This window comes from Vicugna pacos, chromosome 5 (assembly GCF_048564905.1).
Source record: "Vicugna pacos chromosome 5, VicPac4, whole genome shotgun sequence".
NCBI lineage: Eukaryota > Metazoa > Chordata > Mammalia > Artiodactyla > Camelidae > Vicugna > Vicugna pacos.
Window position 1 is genome coordinate 44,301,540 of NC_132991.1, and position 16,209 is coordinate 44,317,748.

Below are 16,209 nucleotides of genomic sequence, written 5' to 3' on the forward strand. Positions count from 1 at the left end.
ATTTTATCCTCTAGTTCTTTTTCTTCCATACCTAGTTCTCATTTCTTTTTATTTAAAGTATCCAAGTGTTCTTTTTGTTCTTCTTTATAATGCCATTTCCCTTGTTTTCGTTATCCAGTTCAAAATCAGCAAGGTTTAATTCATCCTTAAGTGGATCTGCTAGCTTATTATTTTTCATTTTAAATGTATCATACTTGTTTTCTGCTTCTATTTTCAGATGTTTAAGATGTTCCATATTTTTCTCAACCATTTTCATTTTTATCTTATTTTCCTGAGCCTCATCTTCCAAGGTTGCAATATCTATAAACTTATATTCTTCTACATTCTCAAGTTCCCATATTTTAGAAATACTTTTTTTTTTATTTTCATCTTTAACTCCTTATAATGTAGTTGGCTCCTTCTAAGAAAATTTTCATTGTATTTAATATCCTTTTCAAGGACAGACAAATGTTGCTAAAGATTTAATATCTGGGTTTATTTTCAATCTCCTTCTCCAAGTCACTTTGAAATAAATCCACATCTCTGCTTAGAAACTTAAGTCTTGTATTTTCAGATGAATAATAACATCCTGCAAAAACTTGATCACCATCAGCAGTAAAAGCTTCTTGGATGGCTTTGGAACTTCATTACTGCATGAGCTACACAACTATTTTTGATTAGTAGCACTGTCTCCATGCCTTGCATATCAGTTAGGCTCTTTGCAACCTCTGCATTTTCTATTTCTAAAGCTGTCAGAACTGTTGGAAACTCTGGTTGATAAGCAGCTCTGTGTCTAACATCAGACATCTTATTCCAAAACTCAGAAACTATTATCTGTGGCTGTGAGGTCCTTGGTGGATAAAACCTTTTCATCAGTGCCTGAAGTATTCGTTCATCAGCATGACTGTTGGCAACAATAGGTTTGCAGAAGTCCTTTCAAGCAAAATTCAACAGCCGAAGCAAGCTCAGGGCCCCAAAGATGAATGCAAGCTCCTGGAGGGCCTGTAGGTCTGTGGGTTAAATGTCCACATCTACAAGCATCCTCTATGGCTTCAAGAAGAGCTGGAACACGAGGGCCAAATCTGTTTTGTCCATCAGTATTAGTTATCTTTCAGTTGCCTCTGATTATAGTTCAGCATGTGCTTCACATCTAAGTCTTCTTTCTTAATTCTGGTGTGTTCTTCTTTGTCCCTTTTTATGGCTTGCTAAAACTGTTCCATCTCTTGATTGACAATTTTCTTGATCCTGTAAGGCCTTTATACCCTCTTTTAACCATCTTTTTTTAAGGTTTTGGGGGGTTTTTTTGTTGTTGTTGTTGTTGTTTTTTTTTGCCTTTCCAGATGCTCAGGTTCCAAAGATTGATTGGTACTTATTTCTTTAATTCTTCAATTCTTTTGCAAAGCTGCTGCTCATCACCTTTCTTTAATGCTCTCTACGCCTTTAGGAAATGGTTATATAAAACTTTAGCTTCATTACAGGGCCTTTTCTTAGGAGTAACATCTGCTTTCAATGCCATACATTCTGGTGTTCATGCATTTGTCTCTTGACTAATCTTTTCTATTTTATCTTGAATATCCTTGTATTTTTTTCTGCTTCATTACGCTTGACCTGCTGTTCTTCCATTTAAGTCTAGCAGCACAATCTTCTCCAATTTTTATATTATCTCTGATAGTATTCAATTGTTTTTCAATTTCATTGACCACTGCCCAAGCCATTTCACGTTTCAAGTATTCTAAATTAACTTTCATTGTATTTAAACCAGCAATACTTTGAAAACGTTCTTCTTTCTCTAAACAGTGGTGCTTTAGTTCAGTAAGTTGTTCTTCTTCTTGACTTATCTACTCCTTTGTTCTTTCTTTTGTTTCCATAATGTATAAATAATCTACCTTCAACTGTTCAAGTTGGGTTGCTTTCATGAAGAATTTGTATTTGTCTCCCTCAGTTTTAAGCAGCAAGAGCTGGTTGTTCATCTCTTGTGTTAAAACAGGGACTGTGTATCCATCTGTTAAAATGATGGAGAACTGCTATCAGCTCTTCTCTCTTACTAGAAACCACGGCTCCTGTTTCATGTTTTAGTGTATAACATCAACTTCATCCATGCTGGTGGGATGTTGCACAGTTGTAGAGTCACTGGACACATTTATTCTATAGGCATCACCTCTGCTGTTCTTTAATGTTACTAAGGTGTCTGCTGAGTTTCACTGTTGCCAACAAGCAAGTTGGCATTGGAGCCAAATTTAAGGGATCCAAGCATTGAAGGACCCATGCAGTTTCTTAGCTGAAAATTCTCAATTATTCCACCTTCTGTGCAAAGTTAGAAGTACCATTAGTGAAAGAAACTGCATTACATCACCATCTTTGTCAAGATCCTCCAACCCTTGTTTTGGTCTTTGGCTTTTTCTGGAGAGAAGAAATCTTCCTTTCTTTTGCCCGTCAGGCCTTGAACAAGTTGAAGTCTCCTCAGTGTCACCCTATGCTGAGGACCTCCTGGGGGCATCTTGACCTCTCCTGGCTGCCACTGGCCTCTGGGAATGATGTGCTTATCCCCTGACCCCCCATGCTCCACGCTTGCCTCTGCAGTTTTTCTAATTTCATGAGATAGATTTTTAGATCATTAGTTTTTCAGTCTTCCTTCTTTCCTAATACGTGTATTTTATGCTATAAATTTCCCTCTCAGCATGGCTTTTATTGCATCTCACAAGTGGTGACAGGTTGTATTTTTAATATTGATCTGTTACAAAAATTTTCTAATATCCTTAATGATTTCTTGTTTGAAAAATGGACTATTTAGAAATATACTTCTTAATTTACAAACGTGTGAATTTTCTACTTCTAATTTTATTTATTTATGGCTTGATTCTCCTATGGTCAGAGAATATGCTCCATATCATGTCAGTTCTTTGAAATTTGTTGAGACTTGCTTTGTGGTCCAGTATTTGGTTAATTTTGCTTAATTCTCCATGTACACTTGAAAAGTTCTACTTTTCCCCCAAATTTTCCTGTTCATTCCTGGCACTCTCTTGTGGCTTGTTTATCTTAGTGGTGATTTCCTTTTTTAAAAAATTAAACTGTGAAATATAACATGCATTGTGTAAAAAAACATAATTCAAAAAATAACCACAAAACAACCACATAACCCATCCTCTAGGTCAAGAAATAGAATATTATTAGCACTGGAAAAGCCACATGTGTATGCCTTTCTGATCACAAGTCTATCTCTCCCCTAAGATGTAACTATTGCCCTAACGTATAGTAACTTCCCTGTTTTTCCTCTATAAATGTACTACCTCCATATGCATCTCTAAATAAAAGGGCTTACTTTGCCTCTTTTTGAACTTTAAAGATATAATCACATTGTATATATTGTTTTGTGTCCTGTTTTTTATTCAACATTACATATGTAAGATTCATTTGTGTTGTTGTATGTATCTGCAGCTTGTTCCTTTTGTTGCATTTCAGTTGATTTTTATTACTGTATAATACTCAGTTGTATCAAAATATATTTATCCATTCTACTGCTGGTGGGCATTTGGGTTGTCTCCAGTTTGGGCCAATTACTAACAATACCACGGTTGAATGTTCTTATACATACATCCAGATGCACATCTTCAAGTAGTTCTTTAAGGTATAGATCTTGGATTTAAAGTGTTAGGTCAAAGGTTACATATATGTTCAACTTTCCTGGATGCCACCTGATTTTTCAGAAATATGATACCAATTTGCCATCTCACCAGCTTTGTTTGGATGTTCCTCTTGCTCCATTTTCTCTCCAACACTTAATATTGTCAGACTTGTAATTTATTTTCCAGTCTGATAGGTGTGCATCCCTGTTTTGGTTTTAATGTGTACGTCCCTAACTACTAAAGGGAATGTCTGTTTACTGGTCATTTGGATATCACCTTTTGTGTAGTACCTATTAAAGTCTCTTACCCATTTTCCTTTTTGGCTGTTTTGCCATCAGTTTGTAATAGTAATGCTTATTAGGCTTTCCTAATATGTATTGCAAATACCTTCTCCTGTCTTTTTTCTTTCTTTTTTAACTCTAATAATACCTAATAATAATGGCGTCTTTTGAGGAACAGAAGTTCTTAATTTTAATGTGGTTAAACTTATCAATCTTTTATTTTATAGTTGTTATTGTTTGCATCTACTTTTGTAAATTCATTACTGTCCTGGGGCCATGAAGATACTCTCCTCCATTCTTTTCTAAGAGCAGTATAGTTTTGCCTTTCTTATCTAGGCTTTAACCTACCCAGGGCTGGATTTTGTGTTCTTAAACACCTTAATCATTCTTTTTCTATATTTTGTTTATTGTTTGTGCAGATTCTCACTGATGGTAGCTTGCCTTGCCTTTTCATAAGCTTGATGATCTTGATTATGAGCCATTTCTTGATCTTAATCTGTGAGAGTCCCATAGTCCCAAACTGGGAAAGCTCTCCTCCAGAGAGGATTTATTTCTCCTTCTGTCTATAACCAAAGATGCCATCATTCTGGGACAACTTCCAGGTCTTGGCTCAGTTCATCCTTCCCAAGCCTATGTTGGCCAAAACCTAAGTACCCTGATAGCAGTGTCACTATTATTTCCCTCAGAATAACTCTGGTTTTATTTCAGTTTTTGAAGGGAAAGGGTCTTCAGAGATCTCCCCTATCTCTTGAGAGACCAACAATGCCTCAAACAGATGTGTTCTATCCAAGGTCTAGTTCCTTAGCAGAAGGGTCCCTCTGTGCACCTAATCAGCCATAATATAATTTGGAAGTCTTTAACAATATATTTTGCATATTGCTTCAGATCAGTACATACAGAGACTTTCATTCTTTTATAATGAAAAATGATCATCTATTATATAAAATTTAACCAGTCCCAATGGTGGACCTTTAGATTATATCCAATTATTTATTATTACAATGTTGCAGGGCCATTTCACATCTATGTGAGTTTGTCTGTATTATAAACTCCTAGAAATAGAATTACTGGATCACATGCCCCACTCCCCACTCCCAGCCTAGAGTTTGTATCAGTTGAAACTCCAGAAATGTAGACTGCCTAAATTTCTGCATTGTCACTAAGTGCATTATAGAACTTTTATGTTTATCCATCTAATAGTTGAAATTGATATTTTGTTAATTTCATTTTGTATTTTTCACTATGGGTGAGATTGAATGCCTTTTTATACATCTAAGATAAATTTATATTCCCTTTTCTGTGAACTGTTATATTGCTAGTCTTTGCCTTTTTTTTCTATTGTATTTTCCATGTAATTTTTTAAAAATCCTGAAGTTTGCAAGGTCTTGTTGCCTTACTGCCACATTTCTGTTCAAAAGAATATTGTTTATAAATCTGAAATAAAGATAGAATATTTGCTTTATGCAGTTTTAAAGAAATATACCACAGTGGTTTTTTGACAAAGAATAGATGCAGTGATTGCAATTTAAATATTTTAGTGAGCCATTAAAAAAGGAGATTTTATGGAGTTTGGATAAAAAGTAGAGTTTTAAAAGTACACAGAGAATATTAAGCAAAACTGGTCAAATGCTTACCATAAAGCAACTCTCAAGTGTCCCAAGTGTTATTCTTTACATATGAAAGGCTTTCTTTTTCTTTATAAAGAACCAAACTTTACAAAGATTTATTACTGTCGAACTTTTAATCTAGTCAATTACCTTGTGAATCATTTATTTAAATTAATTTAAATAAGCATGCAAGTCTGAAGTCCTATAATAGATTAGATGTCATGGAATTGAAGGTATGCAGCTAAAATGGGTAACAGGTCCATTATCTTATTTCCTCTGCCCTTAAAGCTAATAGCACTTTCCAGTGATACTTTGATGATAGACAATTAGCCCAGTTTCTTCAGCATTCATAAACTTAAATATATAAACCTTAAGAATATAAACACTAATCATTAACTTAGTACATTGTTAATTGAACTGAACTCTGTTCTTGTTTTAGAATTATGGTAGTAAATTCCTTTGAAAGCAAACCAGGGCAAAAGATTTTTATGTCATCCAGGTTTTTCAATTTAGGACCCTAGAGTATCTAAGGTAGACTGTTTTCAAAGTAAAGCTAGTTCACACTCACATCACTTTAAAGAGTTTTAAGTCTTTGGGGGCCCGATAATTTTGTGTATTTGACCAACAGAATATATTCTTATACTTCCTATGTTTGAGCCACTGATTAAATTATATTTGATTAAACTGCAAAAGAATTCGACAATTCTACTTCAGAATATATCCAAACTAAGCATATAGCTTTAACCCTGTGGTTAGAAAGTTTGACGGTTAATCTCAAGTTATTAATCTTGCAACATATGTGCTCTTTCACACTTGCCCTTGGAAAATACTAATAACCATTTTAAACATTTGAGCCACAAGTAAATACTGATTTTAAAAGATTAAGTTATTTTAGGATTAGAGGAATTGTGAATACCTCGATTATTCCCCTAATTCACCCTAAGTAAAAAGTGAGGCACAGAGAGATTGCGGTTTGCCCAACAGATAAAAGTAGCTCAAATATACAAAATTTTTTGATTAAGTCTGTTTCCAGGATATTAACAGAATTATCATTCCATTCTAAGTTTCACTTTTGATGTATGAAAGGAGACCATCCAAAGAAAATAGCCTCTCATTCTTTACAGCTGGATTTTAGTAATAAAGAGGACATTCTGAACAACTGAAGTAGTCATTCTAGTGCTTATGGAGAAGTATCAAATCAAAGGCTCCCACTAAAAATTTAAGGATGATGGCAAATACCCTTGCTCCCGAAGCCACACCACTCTAGAATCAATGTAAAGTATTCTAAATTTAATCTTGGAAAACTATTTAAGGGCAGAGCATAGGAATGTATTCTTCTCGGTTTCAATGTGTATGTCAAACCAGAACACTAAGGCTGGACTTCAGATCATTATACATTTCCACAGAACACCTTCCCATGAGTTTAACGTGGGAGAATCATGCAAATTAAAAAATAAAAGTCATCAGTGCCCCCAAATAAAGACTATTGCCACACAGACAAGTATGGGCAAGACTTGAGTCAGAACACAGATGGGAAACATGGAAAATACCCTAGCTCATTTTATAGTTGGCAGGTTCTATCTGCTGTTATAGTGGAAATTACCAGCCAAATCATAGTCCTCAAACCAGTGGCGTTTACGACTCTGTACAAAAACAAAGAAAGCCTTTATGATGTTATAGGAGGGAGCCAGGAGGTTACTAGGACCTTGTTTTAACACTTTGGATTTAATCATCTTGACACACCTCAAATTCAAATTTATTATCTAAAAGATGGGTTTGGAGGAGTTTCTGGAAGCCAAGTTTGGCGTAGTTTGGGACACAGCTGGATCTGCAGTGGCCTGGTCCACAATGGTCTGGGATGTACTGATTTTTATAGTTGCTGGTCCCTAGAGTTAATCTGCCTTCCTGGTTGGGGAAGACACTGAGGGAACTGACCTGATAATGGACGTGTGTGGATGTCCAGCCAGCAGCCAGAACTTCATACCCAAAAGCTACGGCCACAAACAACAGAAAGATCAAGTCAGCAACAGGAAGATGCAACCTGGGATAATTTAAAACTGGTGAATATAGTTGTTCAGACCATGCACTGCACAAACCTAGATGATACCATTTACCCAGATGGTATATCCCAGCAGATGGACTAAACAAGGACATTGAGAATGCAGGGAAGATAAATGGTTGTCCAAATAGGTATATGGGGCCAGTTGGAACAAAGTCTACCAACAGTTAAGGATTCAGAAGCAAGACTCCAGCCTAAGAATATAGACCATAAAGGAAATATTCATGTCTTGAACAGAAAACAGAATCTTAAAGATTTTGTTACCTTGGGATGTCATCAAGGGGAGATTCAGCAAGTGGGTCTGACCATCTCCTTTTGAATTTTACCTCCTCTGTATTCTTGCTAATGCCATGGACACTGTGGCCCACTGGTCCAAAGCTCTGCCATTAAAGTTCTCGTGCAAGTGTGAACAAAAGTACCTTATTTTGAATCTCCTAGTAGCATAGAAACTACCTAGAATTTTTCCAAAACAGATTTCACTGCATAAAACACATAAATAAAAAACACTTAACAGACCATGAGAAGAATGATCTCTACCCAGTTTTTGCACTTCTAGGAATTTAATCCAAAAGAAATAGTTATGAATTTTGTCAACTGGGGTTTGATCAGAGAAGCAGAACCACTTATGAATGATGTAAGGGATGTGGACAGAGATTAGACCTTACACAGCTGTAGGAGCTGGGTGCAGCCTGTGTAAGACTGCAGCCCTGCATTGGCAGGCCTTGAGGCCTGGAGTCAGCAGGGCAGCAGTTGGGAAGGGAAGATGCACGTGAACTGGGAGAGAGTGGAGACAAACTGGAACCCACAGGATGAGCTAAAACTGATAAGGTGGAACTGGAACCTGCATCTGCCTCTCACTGCTTCCAACTCCGATGATGAAGAAGTCTTCAAGAAAATCTAGTGCATTTCACCACAGAGCTGCACGTGCACCTAGGCCAAGATTTGGAGAATTTCAAAGAGGAGATCCGGTGGGAGCTGGATCTGTCAGGCCCAGGTGCCATCCCATGAAGAACTAACTGGAGTCGCCCCAGGTCTGGCTGCAGGCCCCTGTAACAAGTTGAACCAGCAGATCCAGGACAATGTGCATGAGTTGCAACAGTACCTGACCCTTTACTGGTCTTCCAGGCATGCTGCTTTATTTCCACCATCTATATCTCATGCAAAAAAATGTTATGCCTCTCATTAACTCAGAACCATGTAGAGAAGGGGGTTCCAGGAAATGTAAGTCCAGCTTACTTGACACAATACAAAGTCACCATAGAATGTGTGTCAAAATTAACTACAGAGAAGTTCACTGCAGTGTTATTTATAATGATAAAGAATAAGATATGATTTAACTGCGCAACAATACCGAAATGGTTAAAAATATATGGTATAGCCACACATTAGAATATTATAAAGGAAGTAAAAGAATGTTCATGTTCATGAATCTATGTTCACAACACAATAATTATTGAACCTGGTTGTGTAAATACAAAGTTTTGATTGAAACACTATGGTAGGTAGACTAACAGCCTCCCCAAGATGTCCACATCCTAATATTCAGAAATTGTGAATATGTTACCTTACATAGCAAAGGAGAATTAAGGTTGTTGATAGAGTTAAAGTTGATAATCAGCTGACCCTGAAATTTCAATCAGGGGAATACACTGAGGTTGGCATTTGGGGATTATCTTTCTATGGAATGTGGGAAATGCACTGCATGGAGAGGCAGACAAGAAAACCAGTTGGATTGTTTTTTGCTGATCTAGGCTTGATATGAAGGGCACTGGAAGTACAGTAGCAGCAGTGAAGATGGAGAGAAATGGATGGATTTCTAAGGCACAGAATGGACCTGTTAATTGGATGGAGAGGCTAACAAGAGGGAAGAATCTCAAAAGACAGGTGGGTAGCCCTCTCCCCAGTGATTTCTGAATATGGAAAGCAGATCCATGGTGTGCAAATTTGAGGTGCTGTGGAAAAGAGTAATTTAAGGTAGGGTGGGTAATAGGATGTGTGCTAAAAAAGTAACAACAATATGAAAGGAGGTTGAGAAGAGAAATGTGCTTAGTAGGGAATTATTTTCCTTGTTTTCTGATTGCAGTCAGAAGAAAAGCAGCTTGAGAATCTCAAGGAAAAGATTCAGAAAGTTTCCCTGCTCCAATCAGAATGTACCCAGAAAGAGCTGAGAATGCTGTTGATGATTTCAAGAAACCCAAGTAATTCCCTAGGTCTCGTGACACTAAAACCTTGTCAGGCGTTGTGGAATCTCAGTCTTCTCATGCTCAGTGAAGAACTAACCCTTTTCCTCCCCATTTATGTATGTATGCATGTATGTAAATTGAAGTATGGTTGATTTACAATATCATATTAGTTTCAGATGTACAGCATAGTGATTTAGTATTTTTACGAATTATCCTCCATTAAGAGTTATTACAAGATAGTGAGTATAATTCTCTGTGCTATATAACATATCCTCATTGCTTATCTATTTTATATATAGTAGTTTGTATCTCTTAATCCCATACCCCTAATTTGCCCCTCTCACTTTCCTCTCCCCTTTGGTAACCACTGGCTTGCTTTCTATGTCTGTGAGTCTGTATCTGTTTTGCATATATACTTATTTGTATTAATTCCTAGATTCCACATCTAAGTGATACCATACGATATTTGTCTTTCTCTGACTTATTTCACTAAGCATTAATATTCTCTAGGTCCATCCACAGAACAAGCATATATTATTTTTGGTTAAATCTTTCCAAAGCACTATGTTAAGAATTTATTAGGAAAGAAATAAGAAAATAGCCAAAAGAAAGAATAAGCAATGTCAAAAGAAGAAATACAAATGACCAATTGATACACAAAAAACGTTGCATCCTATGATGCAAATTATAGTGAGACATCATGTGATGTCTACCAGGTTGGCAAACATTTTTAAAATACAAAACAATAATACCCTTTATTGGCAATGGTGTGAAGGGGCAGGATCATACAGTTCTGGTCAAATTGCTACAATCTTTTGTGCGGTAATTTAGTAAATTATTTTAAAAATTTTAACCTAGCAGTTTAACTTGTAGAAATTTGCTTAAAGAAACAACCAGAAATGTGTAAAATTATTTACGTATAAAGACATTCATGAAGGCAATTTTCTAGTAGTGAAAAACTATAAACATAAATGCCAATACCAACAGATAGAGAATTTATTAAAGAAATCATGTCAGTTTAGCACAGTATCTATGAGTGAGGGCTCCAGAGCCAGAGTACTTGAGTTTGAAACCCAGTCCTACTCCTTCCATGCCCTGGGAACTTTGTACCTTCTGTGTGGCTCAGTTTTCCCATCTATAAAATGGGGTTGTTGTAAGAATTAAATTAATAAATACCTGGAGAGTTCACAGAACTGTGCCTGGCACATACTAAGTGATCATAGTATTAATAATTTTCATGCTTAGTATAACCATTGACCATCAATACTTAGCACAAAAGAGACCTGTAATCACTCTGTATTGATAGAGGGTGAAGGAGGTTAAGTCTCCATTTGGGACCTTCGTGGTGATAGGCAGGTCTGGGTGTTGGGGGTTCTTGTCCAAAATGTGGCTGCTGGGAGGGAGAAGAGCCAAGGTAGGGGAGAGAGGTGTAGAAAGAGGGGCAGCAATATATTCACGATAAGCAGGGTCTGACAGTCTTGCCTCACCTGGCTGTGCTTAAAGAACACATCTATCAGACCATCAGTAGACAAAGATTAAGCAATCAGGAGACAGGCTTTTTATTCTTGAGGAAGTGTGACACTCAGGACAACTCAGCATTTAACAATGACTCTGGATTAAGATAATAAGGTTTTTCTAGGTTGGTTTTCCAGGAGACCTATCAACTTCAAGTGTTTACATTCCTATCGAGGTAGGATGGTGACTGCACTTTGTACGATGTGAGGTTAATTTAGTTGACAGCCTTCTCCTGGATTTCTGGATTCAGCTGTTCAAAGGATAGATTTAAAGGCAAGGGATAAGCCTTAGAGGTCACTGAGCTCAGGGATACTCAACCTCTGTGTGTCATGGACTCCTTTCACAGGCTAATAAGGTCTATGGACTTCTCCAAATATTGTTTTAAAATGCATACAATTTTTTTAAAACATGGGATTAAAAAGGAAACCAATTACACCAAAGAGGAGTTATCAAAAATTTTTTTAAATTGTGATACAACAGTATTTGTGCTTCTTTATTGATGCATTATAGGATCCAGCTGCAGGCTTACTAACTGTTGTGACTCTGAAGAGGTGCTGAGCACAAATGATAAGTTAAGATATCTGCAACAACTCTCCATGGGACATGAGCGTATCACTGATTTCTACTGGTGACAAAGTCATAACCACTGCAAACACCAGTGGAGCTGCTTGTCTGCATTCATGACTAATGAAATTGTGAGATTTCAGTTAGAAGTTAATGAAAATAAGGGTGCAATTTTACTCCTATTCAGGTTCTATCCATAGACATCAGGTTAAGAACCCTGATCTATGCCTCACAATGGTCAGAATATCCATGATAAAAACATCCACAAACAATAAATGTGGGAGAGGGTGTGGAGAAAAAGGAACCCTCCTACACTGTTGGTGGGAATGTAGTTTGGTGCAGCCATTATCAAAAACAGTATGGAGATTCCTTAAAAAACTAAAAATAGAGTTACCGTACGATCCAGCAATCCCATTCCTGGGCATATATCTGGAAAAAACTCTTAATTTGAAAAGATACATGCACCCCAACATTCATAGCAGCACTATTTACAATAACCAAGACATGGAAGCAACCTAAATGTCCACTGACAGAAGACTGGACTTCAAAAGATGTGGCATATATATATATACATAAAATCTTTTTTATGGCTGGAATATTATTCAGCCATAAAAAAGAATGAAATAATGCCATTTGCAGCAACATAGAGGGACCTAGAGGTTATCATAGTAAGTGACCTAAGTTAAGACAAAGACAAGTATCATATGATGTCACTTATATGTGGAATCTAGAAAATGATACAAATGAATTTATTTACAAAATAAAAACAGATTCACAGACATAGAAAACAAACTTATGGTTATCAAAGGGGAAAGCGGGGAGGGATAAACTTGGAATTTGGGATTAGCAGATAAAAACTACTTAATGTAAAACAGATAAACAACAAGGTCCTACTGTACAGCACAGGGACCTATATTCAGTATCTTGTAATAACCTATAATGAAAAAGAATATGAAATATATAGTATAATTGAATCACTATCTGTACACCAGAAACTAGCATATTGTAAACCAACTATACTTTAATTTAAAAAAAAAAAGACCCTGATCTAGTCTGAAGCTGTCCTGTCACAGATTAGCAAACTACCTCTTGGTTTTTGGCTCCTATAAACTGTCTGGTTATACAGCGAGCTGGTAGCAGATTGAAATCCTGGAACAATGTATGTTTTTTTTATTCCAGACTGCTTCCTGTTGACCGGAATCTCAGGGATCTAGGCTTGGAGCAACATATAAATGACAGAAGCCATGCTAAATTATTTTGGAACAAAAATAAAATTTGGACCAAAAGTAAAATTTGGACTTAACACCATTTGGTTTTCTCTTTAAAAAAGAGTTTTACCTGCTAATAGAAATTATCAAGGCTTCCCAAGATTCCATGAAATCTGTCTAAGCTGTTTGCAGATAAAATTTATTTAGTCAAATATCTGGCCAATTAAGAAAGCCTCTCTGGTCTACTTTCAGAGTTCTTTTTTGGAAATCCACGATTCGTTTGTACTTTAATACAATCTTGACATCTGTGAGCCAAAATTCTGGAAATGTATTTCTGTGAACACCCTTTAAAAAATGCACAATGACAAAGAGGACTGTAATTAGACCACTTATTCCTGTTACTACAAAGCCGTACAAGGAAGCATCCAATAAAAATTCTCCAAAAGTAAATGATGTTTTTGGCTACCCATTAATGATAGTATAACCCAGTTCGTCTCATACTATGCTGTTTCATCCAAATAGTCCAAAGTGCTTATAAAATTTGATTTATGTAGAAGAAAGCTTGGTCTTAAGAAAAATGTTCCAGAGCATTCCTTCCCTTGCTAATTCTCTGACTTGATTTTAGGCTATTTTAACCTTCTGGTCAGTCAGGTAGTCAGTCTAGGAATGCTTTTTTAAATACCTGTTCTCGTCAAGGTCTGTTCTAGGCTGTATTAACTATATTTTCTTCCTTTCCATATTTTTCCTCCAGTTTCATTGAGATATAATTAACACACAGCCTGTATAAGTTTAAGGTGTGCAGCACAATGATTTGACTTACATACATCATGAAATGATTAACACAATAAGTCTAGTGAGCATTGATCATGTCATATAGATACCAAATTAAATAGAAAAAAGTGTTTTTTTTGTGATGAGAACTCCTAGGATTTGCTCTCTTAACTTTCATAGATAACATACAGCAGTGTTCATTCTATTTATCATGTTGTACATACATCTCTAGTCTTTATCTTACAGTTGCAAGTTTGCATTCTTTTCAGTATTCTTCATGCTCTGGCCTTTGGGGCCTTGTTGACCAGGACCCACCCTTCCAGGGTTAACTGATGCCTAGAGATAATTTGCCTGCCAGCACGCCTTTGATATTCAGACCGACCACTTTGAAGTCTATCTCCCCCACTGGGCTTCTTTTACGAGACTTTCCTAGTCTAGGACACCAACCCCTACCCCATCACTACAGGGCCAGGTGCTGGACAACCGAGGACACTCCCATAACCAGGGCGGGCCGACATTACCCAAACGAACCAATCGTAAATTCGTTCCACCTGCTTACCTTGCTTGGCCCATTCCTCTGCTCAGAAACCACAATGCTGTTGCCCTCTCTCTTTGCTCATCCCATTTTGGTGCTTCCCTGTGAAGCCAGCCCTGCAGGGTGAGCCCTGCCTCCTGCTCCTAGGGAACTGTGACTACCAAAAAAAAAAAAAAAAAAAGAGCTTTCTTCATGGCAATCGTTTTTGTGTCTGTGTGTCGTGCTACACCTGCTCAAAACAAATCCCAGCACATTTTTAGAACATTGGCCTTGGAAGAACAGCAGCAAATGAGACAGACCAAATCCTCACCCTGACAGAGTTTATATTGCAATCCAGGGCTTATACATTTGCATGGGGAGGAGGGCTCTGGAATAAACAGAACCTGTGTGCAGTCACGTCCCATTCTTTTCTTCCTCACCTGGGTATTTCCTGCTAACCTACGGGGTAAAGGTACTAAATGAAAATTGGACAGTCGAGGAATTTATCCTATTTCTCTTCTGCCTGGGTGTGAAATAAAATTTATATTTTATGGCCAGACAAGAACAAATTTAAACATAAAAAATTCTCCTCTGCCCTTTGACCTCCTCTCTCCCCCTACTGTGCATTGTGTATCTGCACTGTGCAGTGATCAAGCCTCCCCCATCAGCAGGGACACCTGCTCAACCATAAAGAGCAGCATTCTCCTAGCATCAATAAGACAGCTCCTTAAAAGATCACATTCCTTCTAGATCTTGTAAGGGGTCAAATGACCTGGCAGGATGACACTTAGATCTGGAATACATAAACTGTCAATACATCATTTTACGTACAACACTGTGTCTCAAAAAACTTATAAAACTGTGCCTTGATTTCTAACCAGTGGAACAATTCTCAGAGCTTTCTGAGATGCTCTTCATGGGTTATAATCCTCAAATTTTGCTCGAATAAAATTTTCCATTTCTTTTTAGCTCGACTGATAAATTTTTTGTCCACGTGGGTGAGGGCCAGACTCTGCTTGGACTAGATGCCACCTACTAATATCTGGGCTGAGGAAACAGGGCCAGGACAGGGTCATTCTGATTTTATCTTGCCAGACAATTAGGAAGAGTCACCAGTCTCTTTCCTAAGTGCTTCCTGCTCCACCAAACTGGGATGAGATGATAATGTAAGCAATTTCAAACATTCCACAAAGGGTGAGGTAGATTTTACAAAGCAGCAGAGGGGGGCAGGAACAAAAGCAATGCCTTGGTCTGAACTCTCCCCTCCCCCGACATGGGGAAGAAGTTCTGTCGAGTTAGGCCTTTCGCCTAGGTACCCCTCAACACGCTCTCCTCGCTCCCTAGGCTCTCCCCAGACACCTGCCTCCTCCTGCCCCTGGCCACCCTGGGGTTCCTCAGGCTGTGCCGGATACAAATGAAATCTTTCCTCACTGCCCTGTTAGGGCAGCGGGACTCCGAGAGCCTGGGGTCAGGGAGGCTCCACAGCCGGGCTCCCCACAGCCAGAGCCGGGGCTCATCTCCTCCGAGGAGAAGCACCTCAGCAAAGCAGACATGTGCTTTTTGCCCTGAGGACACCACACAGTCTACCCTCACATGAGGAAAGTATATTCCTCTTACTAACAAAGGTTTGATTTTATTCTTTTCAAAACCGTAACCCTTGCTTTGGTCTGCTAAGGTCCTTTGACCACTGCCTGGGCTTGGTTCACAGCGTGAGTCAGGGTGTCAGCTGTGAGGCACTTTATCTTAGTCACCTGAAACAGCTTTCTGATCCCCAACCCTCTTGTCTAGTGGGGGAGAGGACAGGAAGATGTGTGAGCTACTCCTCCTGCCTGTGACTTCTTCTTGCTTCATATATTCTTCCTTCACGGTACGTCCTAAGAAGGCATAGACGACTGGAGGGGGCTG

The 16,209-nt window shown here is 37.9% G+C and overlaps 1 pseudogene; it reads right to left on the bottom strand.

Moving 5' to 3' along the window:
* Positions 1–318: 318 nt before the first annotated feature.
* LOC102539202 (structural maintenance of chromosomes protein 6 pseudogene) lies at positions 319–7,223 on the bottom strand (annotated as a pseudogene).
* Positions 7,224–16,209: the final 8,986 nt, after the last annotated feature.